Below are 17,633 nucleotides of genomic sequence, written 5' to 3' on the forward strand. Positions count from 1 at the left end.
ACCACAAATCCAGTTATCAATAAACTTGCCTCATTACAAATTAGATGCAGATGCCATATCAACCTTGTTATAGGTAAGCTATTTTAATAGGCACATCTTCTGTCATACACATTTATAACTATGTTTACGCCTTGCAAAATACAATTATCTGATCTAAGAGTTTCAAGAAAAATGTCCATAATTTTTAGGCAAAAAAACATATCTTTAAGACAAAAAATTATGGCTACAAGTACTTGTGGACACTTGATTCTTCAGTATCAAAAAGCATCCTAAAACGCATACCAACAGAAACGCATGTATGGTGCACAACTTTGATATATTTTGAAAGTGGTATGACATAATCAAATGGACTAGCCTTGCCCGTGATGTAGGTGTTAAAACAAGCATTATAATTTGATGTAAGCTCCATTGGAGCTTGTAGGCCTAGGATCTTCTTCATCAATGGACTCCTTTGCTTCTTGGAAGATGAATGGCAGCGGAATGGAGAAGGAAGAGAGAGAGAGGAGATGCCACTTCAAGGAGAAGATGAGTCTAGAAGAAGCTCACCACCATAGGAGGCCATGGATAAGAGCTTGGAGGAAGAAGAAAATGAATGAAGGGAGAGGAAGATAAGAGCACGAAATTTTGTGCTCTAAAAGAACTCTGAAATATGAAGTTTAATTTTCAAATGATCAAAGTTGAAAAAATGCACACACATGGCCTCTATTTATAGCCTAAGTGTCACACAAAATTGGAGGGAAATTTGAATTTCTATTTAAATTTTACTTGAATTTGAAATTGAATTTGTGGAGTCAAATTTTGGAGCCAAAATTTCACTAATTATGATTAGTGAATTTTAGCTATGGTTCAGCCCACTAACCCAAGATCAAGTCCAAGATTCTCCACTAAGAGTGCTTAGGTGTCTTGAGACATGTAAAGCATGAAGGACATGCACAAAGTGTGACTATATGTTGTGACAATGTGGTGTAACAAGCAAATGCTCACCTCCCCCTCTAAAATATAATTGGATTGGGATTCTCCCAATTCAATTAAATTTATTTCCAACCACACACATCAAATATTCACTTAATGCATGTGAAATTACAAAACTACCCCTAATACAAAAAACTAGTCTAGGTGCCCTAAAATACAAAGGATGAAAAATCTTACATTTCTAGGGTACCTTACCTATATTATGGAGCCCTAAATACAAGGACCAAAAATAATGAAACCTTAATCTAATATGTACAAAGATAAGTGGGCTCATACTTAGCCCATGGGCCTGAAATCTACCCTAAGACTCATGAGAACCCTAGGGCCTTCTCTTGGATCTCTGGCCCAATCTTCTTGGAGTCTTCTATCCAATGCCCTTGCGGGGTAGGATTGCATCATAATTTCTAATAAATAAGTGTTAGATTCAGAAATGGAAATATAGATGATAAATACAATAAAACAATAAACAAGCAGTTTCCAACATCCAAGGGGAAGAAAAGGTAGTGTAGAAGATAAAAAAAAATAAACACCATATGAAAAGCACAGAATCTCCAACCACTAGTCTTTTGGCACTAACAAATACGCTCAAGCCTTTTAAGAAGGTGTCATTTTGGCTGTCCTAAAATGATAAAGAAGCAATAGACCTATCATATTGTGCAGAAGATACAACTAGACTAGCAATATTTAGCCAAATATTAGTGTGTAATGGAACTTAGCTTATTTTTTAATTCAAAACAATTTATACTTGGTCTAAGAGAACTTTTGGTAAGAAAAAGGGTTTACCCAAAACTAATAATAATAATAATAATAATAAATGCTATAATTAGTATGATTAACAATGATTCTTGCACACAAACTCTAACTTATAAAAAATGCACCAATTGTTTGATGTGTTTCTATTTTAATGGAAACACTACCCCTCAATAAGGAGTTTAATTAAGAAGCCAACATGTAGCATGACATATTTTTAAGTAGTTGGACTCCGGCACCAAAAATGAGGAGTAGGGATAGGTTCTTTCTTAATTTGACTCTACAAGAATGTACTAAATATCTAACTATGATTTTCTTTCCTTTAACCTTATCATTGAGGGCACCTTTATGATTTTGATAAATCCAATGCATCACCTGTAGTGTGTTTCTTCCGCTTTGTGACACTAATGCTAGCAGTATAACCAATGGGACATAACCAAGCTCGGAATGGTTCCTTTGAAAAGGTGTACGAGGTTGAACCCAAAGAAACATCAGAAGGAACAATATCTGGATCAATATGAATAGAAGATCCCAAAGGAAAGACAAGTTGTCCATCTTCATGTGGTGGAAGGAACTTTTCACTCCTGCTCTTAGCATTTGCACGAGTGATTAAACACCTTCTCTGTTACACATGAAATCAAAAGGGTCGTCATTATTATTTGCATACCTGTAGGTTACTCAATAAAATATATTTATAATAAGTGTCATTGAATAATTCACAGATAATATAAAATTGAATTGTTATCAACACCTTACATTTTTATCCTTAATGTCCATAACTTCCTCCAATTTTTCTGTCCTAATCCTTCCCTTTGTTTTAAAAAATAATATCATTTTTTTAAAATATTCACACCTATGTGCACCTCACTTCTAGTATGCATCAAGAAAATTGAGAGAAAAGGTACCTCCTTGCCTCATTATCCCGTCGTTTAGCATCCATTTCCTTGGTTGGGGGATATTTTGGAAGACTAGAAGGATCACAAGCATAAGGTTTTGTGGTAAAGAGCTGCAAAATGATAAGAAGGTCAAGCAAAGTAAATGTATATGGGTTTGATTTAAAAAAGAAAATAAAATTAGAGCATCTAAATTCGACCACTTCATTCCTCTCTAGAAGTTTTCAAGTAAATATATTATTGACCATCATTAAACTGAGCTATAAAAATCATGCTCCCCTATAGTATTCTAAAATTTGTATCTCTTTTTTAGTTTTTACCCAGTTTTTGTTTTCAATTGTATATGTACATTAAAAAGCTTGAACAAAGGATATAAAGCCAAAGGTACACGTGCAAAAATGAAAACCAATGGCATAGAGGCTACATCATAGAGACTATAAGTAACAAGAATTTACAATCTCTTCCATTGGCTTTTACATTATCTAGGCAACAATTTGATTAGTTTCACTACCACCCTTCATGTTTCATAGCTCAACAGAGGCATATGCAGTTGTCATTGTAGTAAATGGTTTATCAAATCATGCATCATGTTTCATAGCTCAACAAAGGCATATGCAATTGTCTATGTAGTAAAATGGTTTATCAAATTATGCATCATGTTTCTTAGTTTATTTCTCATTAATTGCACGTCTTCCTATTCATTACAGATATGCACAATGCCAACCTTCTATACGGTAGTAAAATGAACAAAGCTTGGATTAAACTTACATAGGTCTACCCCCATGAGAAGAGAGGGTTGGGTGATGGAAGCTTGCTTGTGGGGCTTCTATGGAGGCTGGATCTTTGAGCTTCAATGAGGTCCTTTAATGGTGATTTTCCACCATGGAAATGCAGCGGAAGACAAAGGAGAAGAGGTGAGAGGAGGCGCCATCCACTAGGGAATAAGCCATGGAAGAAGGAGCTTCACCACCAAGATGAGCCTTGGATAAGAAGCTTGGAAGGATGCTTCAATGGAGGAAAAGAAAGAGGGAGAGAAAGAGAGAGGGGGGAGCACGAAATTGAAGGAATAAAAGAGGGAGAGAAGTGGAACTTTGAAGTATGTCTCACAAGACTCTCATTCATCAAAGTTACAACAAGTGTTACACATGCTTCTATTTATAGACTAGGTAGCTTCCTTGAGAAGCTTTCTTGAGAAAACTTCCTTGAGAAGCTTCTTTGAGAAAACTTCCTTGAGAAGCTAGAGCTTAGCTACACACACCCCTCTCATAACTAAGCTCACCTCCTTGAGAAGCTTCCTTAAGAAGATTCCTAAAGAAGCTAGAGCTTAGCTACACATACCTCTCTAATAGCTAAGCTCACCTCCTTGAGATGAGAAGCTAGAACTTAGCTACACACCCCCTATAATAGCTAAGCTCACCCCCATGACAAAAAATATGAAAATACAAAAAAAAGTCCTTACTACAAAGACTACTCAAAATGCCCCGAAATACAAGGCTAAAACCCTATACTACTAGAATGACCAAAATACAAGGCCCAGACGAAGGAAAAACCTATTCTAATATTTACAAAGATAAGCGGGCTCATACTTAGCCCATGGGCTCGAAATCTACCCTAAGGCTCATGAGAACCTTAGGGCTTTCCCTTGGATCTCTAGCCCAATCTACTTGGAGTCTTCTACCCAATGCCCTTACGGAGTAGGATTGCATCATTCCCTCCACCTTGGAAAGGATTTGACCTCAAATCCCGAGGTTCTTCATACTCTGGGCTCCTTCCCTCAACACCTGTAAAAAGAACAAAAACATATGTATTAGTGGTGTTTGGTATGTTGAAGTAAGGTAAGGTCTGAAAACCCATTTCCTGGGCATCTTCCCATGAAGGAACATGGTTTCTCACCAACTCAATAAGTGGTGCTACAAGTATAGAAAAATATGGGACAAACCTTTTGTAAAAGTTTGTTAAGTCATGGAAGCCCCAAATTTTTCTTATACTTGGTGGAGTGGGCCATTCTGGTATGACCTTTATTCTCTTAGGGTTCATGGGAACCCCTTGATCACTATTTGACAAATTAAGAAAAGTAACGCAATAAAACATACCTTTTTTTGTATTTTCATATTGATTATTCCTACCAAAAAGTTTGACAAACCTAAGGTGTCCCATATGAGTACCTAAGTTTGTATTGAAACTAAAAATAAGAACAAACCTACCTAATGAGTCCCTATGTACACACACCATGAAGATGTTAGGTGTATGAGTGATTTTACAAAAGAGGGTTGCACCACTCAAAACATTCATCATACCACCTATTTTAGGGACTTGGTGCCTAATAATACCTATTTTGGGCACCAACAAAGCACAAGGATTTAAGCTCTTGCGAACCAAACCCTCATCCAACAACTTCTTTACTTGAGGAATAAACTCAAGCCCAAGAGGTGTGGCAATGCTAGCAAGTGCCTTTTTACAAAAGAGAAAATGTGGAGGTTGTCTAAGAGGGAAAGTTTCTTTAATGTTTGTCTTTATTGTAAAATGAGTTTCCTTCTTAGCTAAACTCTTGGAGGAGACACTTACCTCCTTACACTTCTCTTTAACCACTAATGGTTGTCCTTCTTCTTGGGGGTAGATTTCTTCACTAGATTCTTCCCCTTTTGCTTTTTCACTTTCACTAGAGGAAGGTGAAGTAGTAGCCTCATCTTGGCTACTATAAATGTCTTGGCCCTTCATAATCATGGTTTTTGTGGTGGGGCATTGAGAAGTAATGTGTCCTCTTCCAAGACATTTAAAGCACTTTATAGAGCTAGTTTTCTCTTGCATACTAGCCTTAGGGGCTTGCTTTTCTATTGTCTTCCCCTTATCATCTTTGGGCTTAGAAGGTGTCACCCCTAAGATGTCTTGACCTTGGTTTTTCTTTGGATAAGAGTGAGAGCCATAAGATTTTGAAGTAGACTTCTTTTTAAGTTGTTGCTCTACCCTTATTTCCCAATCTAAGTTAGCCTCTACATTGTCCTTCCCATGGAAGTATGAGAGTTTAATGTTAGCCTCTTGAGGCTTTCTTTCCTTTTCTCTTCTATGGGAGTGAGGTCTAAGATGTGACCTATGCCTTCCTTCGTAATAGTCACGAAGTTCTTCACTTAGGCTTTTGCAAGAGTTATGACTACTATAGTAGGCATGTTTTTCTCTTTTCATTTCTTTCATTATTTTTCTTCTTTCTTCCTCTCTTATTTTCTTTCTTTCATCTTGACTTATTTCTTCCACTCTTTTTTTTCCTTTTTCTTTTCTCTCTTGTTTTTCTTTCCATAACTTGAGGGAACTCAACTCATCTAAGATTCTAGATAAAGGGTCTTTATGACTAGTACCCTTGCCATTAACACTAGATGAATGATGACTCATGTTGGTTCCTAAGTTGTGGTTCTTTCTTGTTGGAGGTTTGAAAACAAAAGGTAAAAGAAACTATGGTTGAAACTAGCCAAATAAACACTAAAAGAGGTGTGAAAGATAAGGTAAAAAAACTAATTGGTAAAATGCAAGCTATCTAGGCGGTTTGACAATGGAAGGTAAAAGAAATAAGCTATGAAAGTAAGCAAGAAATGTAAACTAGGTGAATCCTAAGAGTGTTTGGATGACCACATTTAAGGTTCCCAACAAAACACTCACTATCCTAAGTTAAAATTGCCTAAAATTATTACACACGAATGGAAGTTTGGTAACCTATTGGAGGCTCCCAACACACTTCCAATGAAAGGCCTTTTTGTTACAAAAACTTGAAAGCAATGAAGGTAAGTAAATTGCAAATTACAAAATTACAAAACGGTCCTCAATTTTGGTAGTTGTTCTCTCTTTGGTGATTCACTCAATTTGGAGTGCTTCTTAGTCCAATAGCTCTTAAGGTGGTTGGCCCCTTGCTTCTGGACTCAAATTCTTCAAGGGATGGCACCAATCCTCCTTCCAATTCCCTATATGGCAACCGAAAAACAAGGAAACAAAGAGACAAGCAATAACCAAAGACCAAAAAAAATGAAATGAAAGCTAAACCAATGGAGTTTTAACAAGACAATTTTTCAAGGATTATTCAACAATTAAAGCAATGAAAAGGACATAGAAGCAAGCTAGGACTCAAAGAGAAACTTAGAATGGCTCTAGAGTAGAGTAAAAAAACTGAAAAAAAAAGACTCAACAAAACTCTAGCTTTGGCACTTGTCTTCACACTAATTTTGAATTGAAATTTCCAATTATAGAATAAATTTTGAGCCAAACCAACAAGCACCCTTCCCTTTCACCTTTTTTTTCTGGATACTGATTTTCCTGCCAACTTGTGCGATTTTTCGTATTTTTTCCTTTTATCCAAATCACTTGTTTCTTTTTTTATAACTTTTTTCCAGATGTCTAGAAAATTCAGTAAAAATTTCAGCTCAAAATTCGAAGTAACCAATTCTCAGTAATTTTTACAAGTTTGTATGTCCAAGCTGCCAGCACCAGCGATTTGTTTCTTTAAGCATGGTATATTGATTGCCTTGGGCTTACTTTCAACCTTCCTATGTATGTTGAACTCACTAGTATTGTTTACCACAGTTTTAGGAGTTCAATATTCACTTAGGATCAACATTTCAGCCAGCAATTCAATCACCAAAACTCAAATTCACAATAGACACAATCATAAAGAAACCTAAAAGTTCAAGAAAAGGTTCACAATCAAAGACTCTCTAAGAATTTTGCATGAACATGTTAAGGACTAATTAACATGAAAGATTTGACTCAAATCAAATAATAGGCTAAAAGAATTTCATACACTCATGAACAAATGAGTTAGACAAAGAAACAAGAAAATAAAATTCAGCACAACATAAGAAATCTTATGTGACAAGTTTCATGACTAGACATGACTTCTATGACAAAACTACAATAGGTGAACAAGTCACTCTAGATTTTTGAGGTTTTCTTCTACTTTAATATTTTTGTAAGAATTTTATGGTTTAGGATTCAGCCACAAAAAATAACAAGACAAAACTCAAAGGAACCTAAACTCAACACAATTCATGGTTCAAGAACAAGAACAAGAAATTTGAACCATAGAAAATCAAATCTAACTTCTATAGCAAGTTTAATCGGTGGAAACTCTAAAGAATCATGTTAACAACATTTAGAACAAGACATGTGAGGAGATACATGGAGAAAAATGAAGAAACAACAATGGAAGAGAAGGTAAAGAAAAAAAATAATGGAGGTTTAAGGAGCACCTACTTGAAGCTCTTGTGCTCTGATTACCACTTGATGGAAGCTTGCTTGTGGGGCTTCTATGGAGGCTGGATCTTTGAGCTTCAATGAGGTCCTTTAATGATGATTTTCCACCATGGAAATGCAGCGGAAGACAAAGGAGAAGAGGTGAGAGGAGGCGTCATCCACTAGGGAATAAGCCATGGAAGAAGGAGCTTCACCACCAAGATGAGCCTTGGATAAGAAGCTTGGAAGGATGCTTCAATGGAGGAAAAGAAAGAGGGAGAGAAAGAGAGAGGGGGGAGCACGAAATTGAAGGAATAAAAGAGGGAGAGAAGTGGAACTTTGAAGTATGTCTCATAGGACTCTCATTCATCAAAGTTACAACAAGTGTTACACATGCTTCTATTTATAGACTAGGTAGCTTCCTTGAGAAGCTTTCTTGAGAAAACTTCCTTGAGAAGCTTCTTTGAGAAAACTTCCTTGAGAAGCTAGAGCTTAGCTACACACACCCCTCTCATAACTAAGCTCACCTCCTTGAGAAGCTTCCTTAAGAAGATTCCTAAAGAAGCTAGAGCTTAGCTACACATACCTCTCTAATAGCTAAGCTCACCTCCTTGAGATGAGAAGCTAGAACTTAGCTACACACCCCCTATAATAGCTAAGCTCACCCCCATGACAAAAAATATGAAAATACAAAAAAAAGTCCTTACTACAAAGACTACTCAAAATGCCCCGAAATACAAGGCTAAAACCCTATACTACTAGAATGACCAAAATACAAGGCCCAGACGAAGGAAAAACCTATTCTAATATTTACAAAGATAAGCGGGCTCATACTTAGCCCATGGGCTCGAAATCTACCCTAAGGCTCATGAGAACCCTAGGGCCTTCCCTTGGATCTCTAGCCCAATCTACTTGGAGTCTTCTACCCAATGCCCTTACGGAGTAGGATTGCATCATTGGGGGAAGGGGGAGGAGTTGCAATGCAATAATTAAAAGGTTCATACATGTATATCTAAAAGCAAATTGTTCCATTAGGAGATATAACTTCTTTTTGACCATTTCAAAATAGAAGATTTGTGGAATTACCACACTATGACAGTGCTTAAGTCCTTATAGCAATTGATGCATGTAACATTTAACCTGCAGTAGGAGACACATATGTTGGACAAGTGGTCTTAGAAATTTTAAGAAGAGGGGGTTGAATTAAGATTTCGTTGACTACTCCTAATTAAAATTTTCCCTTTCTTAATTATCCCCTAGATTCAATTATTTCTTTGTTAACAAGTTACTGAAATAATAAATGAAGGAAAGTAACTTGCGGAAATGTAAAGACAAATAGAAAGTAAAAGAGATAAGGGAAGAGAGAATGCAAAACCGGATTTATCCTGGTTCGGCCACAACCCGTGCCTACATCCAGTCCCCAAGCAACCCGCTTGAGATTTCCACTATCCTTGTAAAATCCTTTACAAGCAATGAACCACCATGGAATCCCCTTCTTTGTGTTCAGTGATTACAACCAAGAAGTTATGCCCACTTCTTGCAATGAACCCAAAAGCGGTTAGTCTTTTGAGTCCAGTGATAACAACCAAGAAGTTGTACCCACTTCTTGCAATGAACCCAAAAGCGGTTAGTCTTTTGAGTTCAGTGTTTAACCAAGAAGACCTTCTCTTGAAAACAGTCACCAAGAGTCGATCTCTTGAAAAGCTTTTTGTAAGAATGGAGGAAGAGAGGAAAATAGAATAGCACAAGTTTTTGCCCAATGAACTTTTCTTGACAAAGCAAGTATTGAACAAAAAATCTTAGAAAGATATTTAGAATGAATGAAAGAAATCAGTTGTAAAATTTGTGCCATGGTCACATATTTATAGCCATTTGATGGCTCTTGAAGAAACCATGTTAAAAGTTGTGACTCTTGACAATTTCTTCAAAACTAGTCACTTGAAAAGTTGTGACTCTTTTCAAACTAGTCATTTTAAAAGTTGTGACTCTTGGGAAATTCTTCAAAAACTAGTCACTCTAAAAATTGTGACTCTTCATGTTTAGATTTGAAAGCCAACGTTTAGAAACATTGGTAATCGATTACAAATGTTGTGTAATCGATTACAAAAGTTTGAAAATGTTTAATCACAAGTTGTGACTCTTGAAATTTGAAATCCAACATTCCAAAACATTGGTAATCAATTAAATGCCCATGGTAATCGATTACTACTTTATCAAACAGTTATAAAACTGTTTGGGCTTCTGGTAATCGATTACCACGTAATCGATTACCAGAGAATAAAAACTCTGGTAAAAGATTTTGTTGGATCGAGTGGCCTCAGAATAATTAAGAAGGGGGGGTTGAATTAATTATTCCTAAACCTTTACTAATTAAAAAATTACTCTTTTAAGGCTTTTACTTTTGTTGTTAAGAGAATATGGAGTAGAAGAGCAACTTAACAGAAAGTAAAAGCGAAAATTAAATGCACAGCGGAAAGTAAAAGAGTAGGGAAGAAGGAAACAAACACACAAGAGTTTTTATACTGGTTCGGCAACAACCCGTGCCTACATCCAGTCCTCAAGTGACCTGCGGTCCTTGAGATTTCTTTCAACCTTGTAAAAATCCTTTTACAAGCAAAGATTCACAAGAGATGTACCCTCCCTTGTTCTCTTTGAACCTAGTGGATGTACCCTCCACTAGAACTGATCCACAAGAGATGTACCCTCTCTTGTTATCAGTCAAACCCAAGTAGATGTACCCTCTACTTGTACCACAAAGGATGTACCCTCCAATGTGTTGAGACAAAGATCTCAGGCTGTTAAACCTTTGATACTTTGTGAATGGGGATACAAAAGAATTCTCAGGCGGTTAGTCCTTTGAACACTTTTGTATTAGGGAATTGGAAGAATCAAAAGAATTCTCAGACTGTGTCATTTTGAATTCTTTGACAAGGGAGAAGGGAGACACAAAAGAATTCAGGCAGTTTGTCCTTCGTTCTTTTGGAAAAGGGAGAAGAGAGACACAAAAAGAATTCAGGCGGTTAGTCCTTGGCGAATTCTTTTTGGCAAAGGGAGAAGAGAATGAAAAGATGAATAGCACAAGTTTTCAAGGTTTAGAAAACCAGAAAACTTTAGAAAGCTTTTTGGTACAAAGAAGAAGAAGAAGAAGTTCAAAGAGATTCAAGGCTTGTAAAGGATTGTATGAATAAGTGTTCAAGATTATTGAAATGCAAAACAAAGTCTTGCTTTTATAGACTCTTCATGTCTGGTCAAGAAGACCATTTAGAAGAGTTATAACTTTTAGAAAAACTTAAAACCAATTTGAAAAAGTCAAAAACCTTTTCGAAGAGTTACATCTTTTGATTTATGAGAAACAATCACTGGTAATCGATTACCAAATTAGTGTAATCGATTACACAAGGCTTTTAAGTGAAAGGATGTGACTCTTCACATTTGAATTTGAATTTCAACGTTCAAGGGCACTGGTAATCGATTACCAAAACATTGTAATCGATTACAGCCTTTTGAAAATAATTGGAACGTTGTAAATTCAGTTTGAAAACTTTTTCAAACACATTTTGCTACTGGTAATCGATTACAACAATATGGTAATCGATTACCCGAGAGTAAAAACTCTTTGGTAAAAGGTTTTGTCAAAAACTCATGTGCTATTCAAAGTTTTGAAAAAACTTTTTAATACTTATCTTGATTGAGTCTTCTCTTCATTCTTGAATCTTGAGCCTTGAATCTTGATCTTGATTCTTGAGATCTTGAACCTTGAATCTTGATTCTTGTCTCTAGACTTTCTTCTTGAGTCTTGAATTCTTCTTGATTCTTATCTTGAACTCTTGAATTGTTCTTGATTGATCTTTGAGCTTTTTGTCATCACCTTTGTCATCATCTTTTGTTATCATCATTGTTATCATCAAAACACCTTTGAATCACCTTTGATTCACCATGAAGCTTTGCTTCTACAATCTCCCCCTTTTTGATGATGACAACTTCTGAAATCAAGAAACACACACACACTTTTTCCTAGTCGATCACTCTCATAAATTCTCCCCCTTTGTTTTTGAATTTATGCTTATCTTAAAAATAAGTTGATTACTCATGTGAATTCTTGATTTAATCCCATTTCTCTCCGCCTTTGGCATCAACAAAAAGCCAAAGTGCGTATCAAATAAATTTAATTTAAGCATCCATACAATGTTCATAAAAATATCAACCAAATCATGAAGCAAGAAGCAAGAACCATGAGACCATGAAGCAAACAACCATGCATAGATTAATTATAAACTCCACATAGTCAAATAACATACTTAATATTTGTTCAAACATACCATGCAAATAGGGAAATAGTAAATTGTTCAAATAACATAATAATATAGAGAATTATTTTGATAAGTCACTAACATCTATTAGTCCTAATTCTCTTCTAATGTTATAGAAGGTATCTTTACTTAGTGGTTTTGTAAAGATGTCTGCAAGTTGATTTTTAGTATCTACAAACTCTAAAACAACATCACCTTTTAAAACATGATCTCTAATATAATGATGCCTAATTTCTATATGCTTGGTTCTAGAGTGAAGAACTGGATTTTTAGATATGTTTATGGCACTTGTGTTGTCACATTTTATGGGAATGTGATCTAATACTATTCCATAGTCAGATAGTTATTGCTTCATCCATGAAATCTGTGTGCAACAACTACCATCAGAAATATATTCTACTTCTGCTGTGGATAATGCTACACTATTTTGTTTCTTGCTATTCCAAGAAACAAGTGCAGATCCTATGAATTGACATGCACCACTAGTACTTTTCCTATCTGTTTTTGATCCAGCAAAATTTGAATCTGAGTATCCTACTAGGTTGCATAAAGAATTCTTAGGATACCATAATCCTAAACTAACTGTTCCTAATAAATATCTTATAATTCTTTTTACTGCCATTAAATGTGAAAACTTTGGATCTGATTGAAATCTTGCACACATGCATACACTAAACATAATGTCTGGCCTACTTGCAGATAAGTAAAGTAGAGATCCAATCATACCTCTGTATTGCTTTGGATCAATAGGTTGACCGGATTCATCTTTGTCAAGATAACAACTTGTATTCATAGGGGTAGCCAAGTGTTTTGAGTTTTCCATTCCAAATCTCTTAATGAGTTCTTTGTAATATTTTGCTTGATTGACGAAGATCCCATCATTTGTTTGTTTGATTTGTAGTCCAAGAAAGTAATTTAACTCACCCATCATGGACATTTCAAACTCACTTTGCATATCAATAGAAAACTCCTTGCACAAAGATTCATTAGTAGATCCAAAAATTATATCATCAACATAAATTTGTACTAACAAGATATCATTATCCTTCCTTTTTATGAATAAGGTAGAATCTACTTTCCCTCTAGTAAAATTCTTTTCTAATAGGAATTTACTTAATCTTTCATACCAAGCCCTAGGTGCTTGTTTTAAGCCATAAAGTGCCTTCTTTAATCTATAGAATGGTCTAGTTTTTGTGAATCTTCAAACCCAGGAGGTTGTTCCACATATACCTCCTCCTGAATTAGACCATTTAAGAAAGCACTTTTGACATCCATTTGATATAGTTTAAAATTCATAATAGATGCATATGCTAATAACATCCTAATGGCTTCTAATCTAGCTACAGGTGCAAAAGTTTCTTCATAGTCTATACCTTCTTCTTGGTTATATGCTTTTGCTACAAGTCTAGCTTTATTCCTAATTACTATACCATTTTCATCCAATTTATTTCTAAATACCCATTTAGTTCCTATGATTGGATAATCTGAAGGTTTTTCTACTAATTCCCATACATCATTTCTTTCAAATTGATTTAATTCTTCTTGCATAGCTACTATCCAATGGTCATATATAATAGCTTCTTTAAAGTTTTTAGGTTCTATTAATGAAACAAATGCCATATTATTGCATAAATCTTTAAGAGAGTGTCTAGTTGTTACCCCTTTTGAGATATCACCGATGATGTTATCAAGAGGATGATTTCTTGAAGTTTTCCATTCTTTAGGAAGATTATCATTTTCTTGTGCTGTGTCATCTTGATCATCCTTGTCTTTATCATCTCTCTTTCTTTTCAAATTTCTTTCTTCATTTTGAGTATCTTCCAAAGTATCTGCAATATCATCAACAAATTCCTTTCTCAGGGAGGTAATGTTAGTTTCATCAAAAGTAACATGTATTGATTCCTCGATTGTCATAGTTCTTTTGTTGTATATTCTAAATGCTTTACTATGTAAGGAATACCCAAGGAAGATACCCTCATCTGCCTTGGCATCAAACTTTCCTAGACTTTCTTTACCATTGTTTAGAACAAAACATTTACATCCAAAAACATGTAAATGTGCAATATTTGGTTTTCTATTGTTAAAAAGTTCATATGGGGTTTTCTTAAGAATAGGTCTAATTAAGGCTCTGTTCATAATATAACATGCGGTGTTAACTGCTTATGCCCAAAAGTATTTTGGAAGAGGTGTGTCATTTAAAAAAGTTCTAGCAATTTCTTCTAGGGCTCTATTTTTCCTTTCTACTACTCCATTTTGTTGGGGTGTCCTTGGTGCAGAAAAGTTGTGTTCTATGCCATACTCATCACAAAACATTTCAAAATCATTGTTTTCAAATTCACCTCCATGATCACTTCTGATGGAGATGATTTTGAGATTCTTTTTGTTTTGAATTACTTTGGCAAGTCTTCTAAATGCATGAAATGCATCATTCTTATGAGTAAGAAATAAAGTCCAAGTATATCTAGAATAATCATCAACAATTACTAATGCATAGTAACTTCCACCAAAACTCATGACTCTAGATGGTCCAAACAAATCCATGTGTAATAATTGCAATGGCTTAGTGGTAGAAACAATATTTTTAGATTTAAAGGATACTTTTGTTTGTTTACCTTTTTGGCATGCATCACATAACTTATCTTTTTCAAATTTTAATTTAGGCAATCCAATAACTAGATCTTTTGAAATTAACCTATTTAGATGATCCATGTTAATATGAGCAATTCTCTTATGCCATAACCATGGATCACAATCTTTACTTAAAAAGCATCTATCATTTATAGATTTTTGTTTTAGATCAATCATGTAAACATTATTTTCTCTAAAACCTATATGTTCAATATATTTGTCATGCTCATGCTTAATAATGCATTTTTCAGAATCATAAGATACTTTATATCCTTTATCACATAATTGACTAACACTTAATAAGCTGTGCTTGAAACCTTCTACAGGCAACACATTTTCAATGGGAGTAGAAGAACTCGTACCTATTTTGCTGACTCCAATAATTTTACCTTTGTTGTTGTCGCCGTATGTAACATGTCCACTTTTCTTGGGGGAAATAGTTGTAAATTTGGATACATCACCCGTCATGTGCTTGGAACATCCACTGTCTATGTACCATTTCTTCCTTATAGAATCTTCTTTGTTATTCTCATCATATTTTGTCATGAGACACAAGTTGACTTGGTCTTCATCATCATCTTTGAGTGACCTGTTCCTGAAAATACTTTTGAAAGACAAAGAATCTAAAGAGGTCATTTTACAAAAAACTTGCTCTGATACCACTTGCTGGATCGAGTGGCCTCAGAATAATTAAGAAGGGGGGTTGAATTAATTATTCCTAAACCTTTACTAATTAAAAAATTACTCTTTTAAGGTTTTTACTTTTGTTGTTAAGAGAATATGGAGTAGAAGAGAAACTTAACAGAAAGTAAAAGCGAAAATTAAATGCACAGCGGAAAGTAAAAGAGTAGGGAAGAAGGAAACAAACACACAAGAGTTTTTATATTAGTTCGGCAACAACCCGTGCCTACATCCAGTCCCCAAGCGACCTGCGGTCCTTGAGATTTCTTTCAACCTTGTAAAAATCCTTTTACAAGCAAAGATCCATAAGAGATGTACCCTCCCTTGTTCTCTTTGAACCTAGTGGATGTACCCTCCACTAGAACTAATCCACAAGAGATGTACCCTCTCTTGTTCTCAGTCAAACTCAAGTAGATGTACCCTCTACTTGTACCACAAAGGATGTACCCTCCAATGTGTTGAGACAAAGATCTCAGGCTGTTAAACCTTTGATACTTTGTGAATGGGGATATAAAAGAATTCTCAGGCGGTTAGTCCTTTGAACACTTTTGTATTAGGGAATGAAAAGAATCAAAAGAATTCTCAGACTGTGTCGTTTTGAATTCTATGACAAGGGAGAAGGGAGACACAAAAGAATTCAGGCGGTTAGTCCTTTGTTCTTTTGGAAAAGGGAGAAGAGAGACACAAAAAGAATTCAGGCGGTTAGTCCTTGGCGAATTCTTTTTGGCAAAGGGAGAAGAGAATGAAAAGATGAATAGCACAAGTTTTGAAGGTTTAGAAAACCAGAAAACTTTAGAAAGCTTTTTGGTACAAAGAAGAAGAAGAAGTTCAAAGAGATTCAAGGCTTGTAAAGGATTTTATGAATAAGTGTTCAAGATTATTGTAATGCAAAACAAAGTCTTGCTTTTATAGACTCTTCATGTCTGGTCAAGAAGACCATTTAGAAGAGTTATAACTTTTAGAAAAACTTAAAACCAATTTGAAAAAGTCAAAAACCTTTTTGAAGAGTTACATGTTTTGATTTATGAGAAACAGTCACTGGTAATCGATTACCAAATTAGTGTAATCGATTACACAAGGCTTTTAAGTGAAAGGATGTGACTCTTCACATTTGAATTTGAATTTCAACGTTCAAGGGCACGGGTAATCGATTACCAAAACATTGTAATCGATTACAGCCTTTTGAAAATAATTGGAACGTTGTAAATTCAGTTTGAAAACTTTTTCAAACACATTTTGCTACTGGTAATCGATTACAACAATATGGTAATCGATTACCCGAGAGTAAAAACTCTTTGGTAAAAGGTTTTGTCAAAAACTCATGTGCTATTCAAAGTTTTGAAAAAACTTTTTAATACTTATCTTGATTGAGTCTTCTCTTCATTCTTGAATCTTGAGCCTTGAATCTTGATCTTGATTCTTGAGATCTTGAACCTTGAATCTTGATTCTTGTCTCTAGACTTTCTTCTTGAGTCTTGAATTCTTCTTGATTCTTATCTTGAACTCTTGAATTGTTCTTGATTGATCTTTGAGCTTTTTGTCATCACCTTTGTCATCATCTTTTGTTATCATCATTGTTATCATCAAAACACCTTTGAATCACCTTTGATTCACCATGAAGCTTTGCTTCTACAGATTTTTCCTTGAAAAATTCTTTTGGACAAATTGTGCTATTCAATCTTATCTTTGAAAAATCTTTTTATACTTGATGCTTTTCTTGAAGTTCTTGCATATCTTGAGTCTTCTCTTGAATCTTCACTTGAATCTTGATTCTTGATTGAATGACTCTTTGATTCTTGAAACTTGCTTGAATCTTGATTCTTGACTTGAGTCTTTGGCATCATCAAAATAAGCTTGGAAGCTTTGCTTCCACAACATAGTATTCAAAGACATCAAATACAACTAATTGAAAATAAACCAAAGGCTGCATATATTTTATTTCTTAGATTATTAAGGAAAACCTGGCCTGACCTGAGGCTCTGTAAACTTGATGCCAAGGCTTGCATCAAGTTCAGCTAAATCATGCACCATGTAATCAAACACCAGGTACAAACTTAAGCACATTTAAGATATAACTAAACCTTCTTCAGTGCAACAATCTTACCCGTCAATGTGTCTTTAGCTTTGTATACATTACTATAAGTTCCTTGACAAATCTAATAGAAAGGGAAATTTAAAGAAAAAAAGA

Source organism: Glycine max, chromosome 2, assembly GCF_000004515.6.
Source record: "Glycine max cultivar Williams 82 chromosome 2, Glycine_max_v4.0, whole genome shotgun sequence".
NCBI lineage: Eukaryota > Viridiplantae > Streptophyta > Magnoliopsida > Fabales > Fabaceae > Glycine > Glycine max.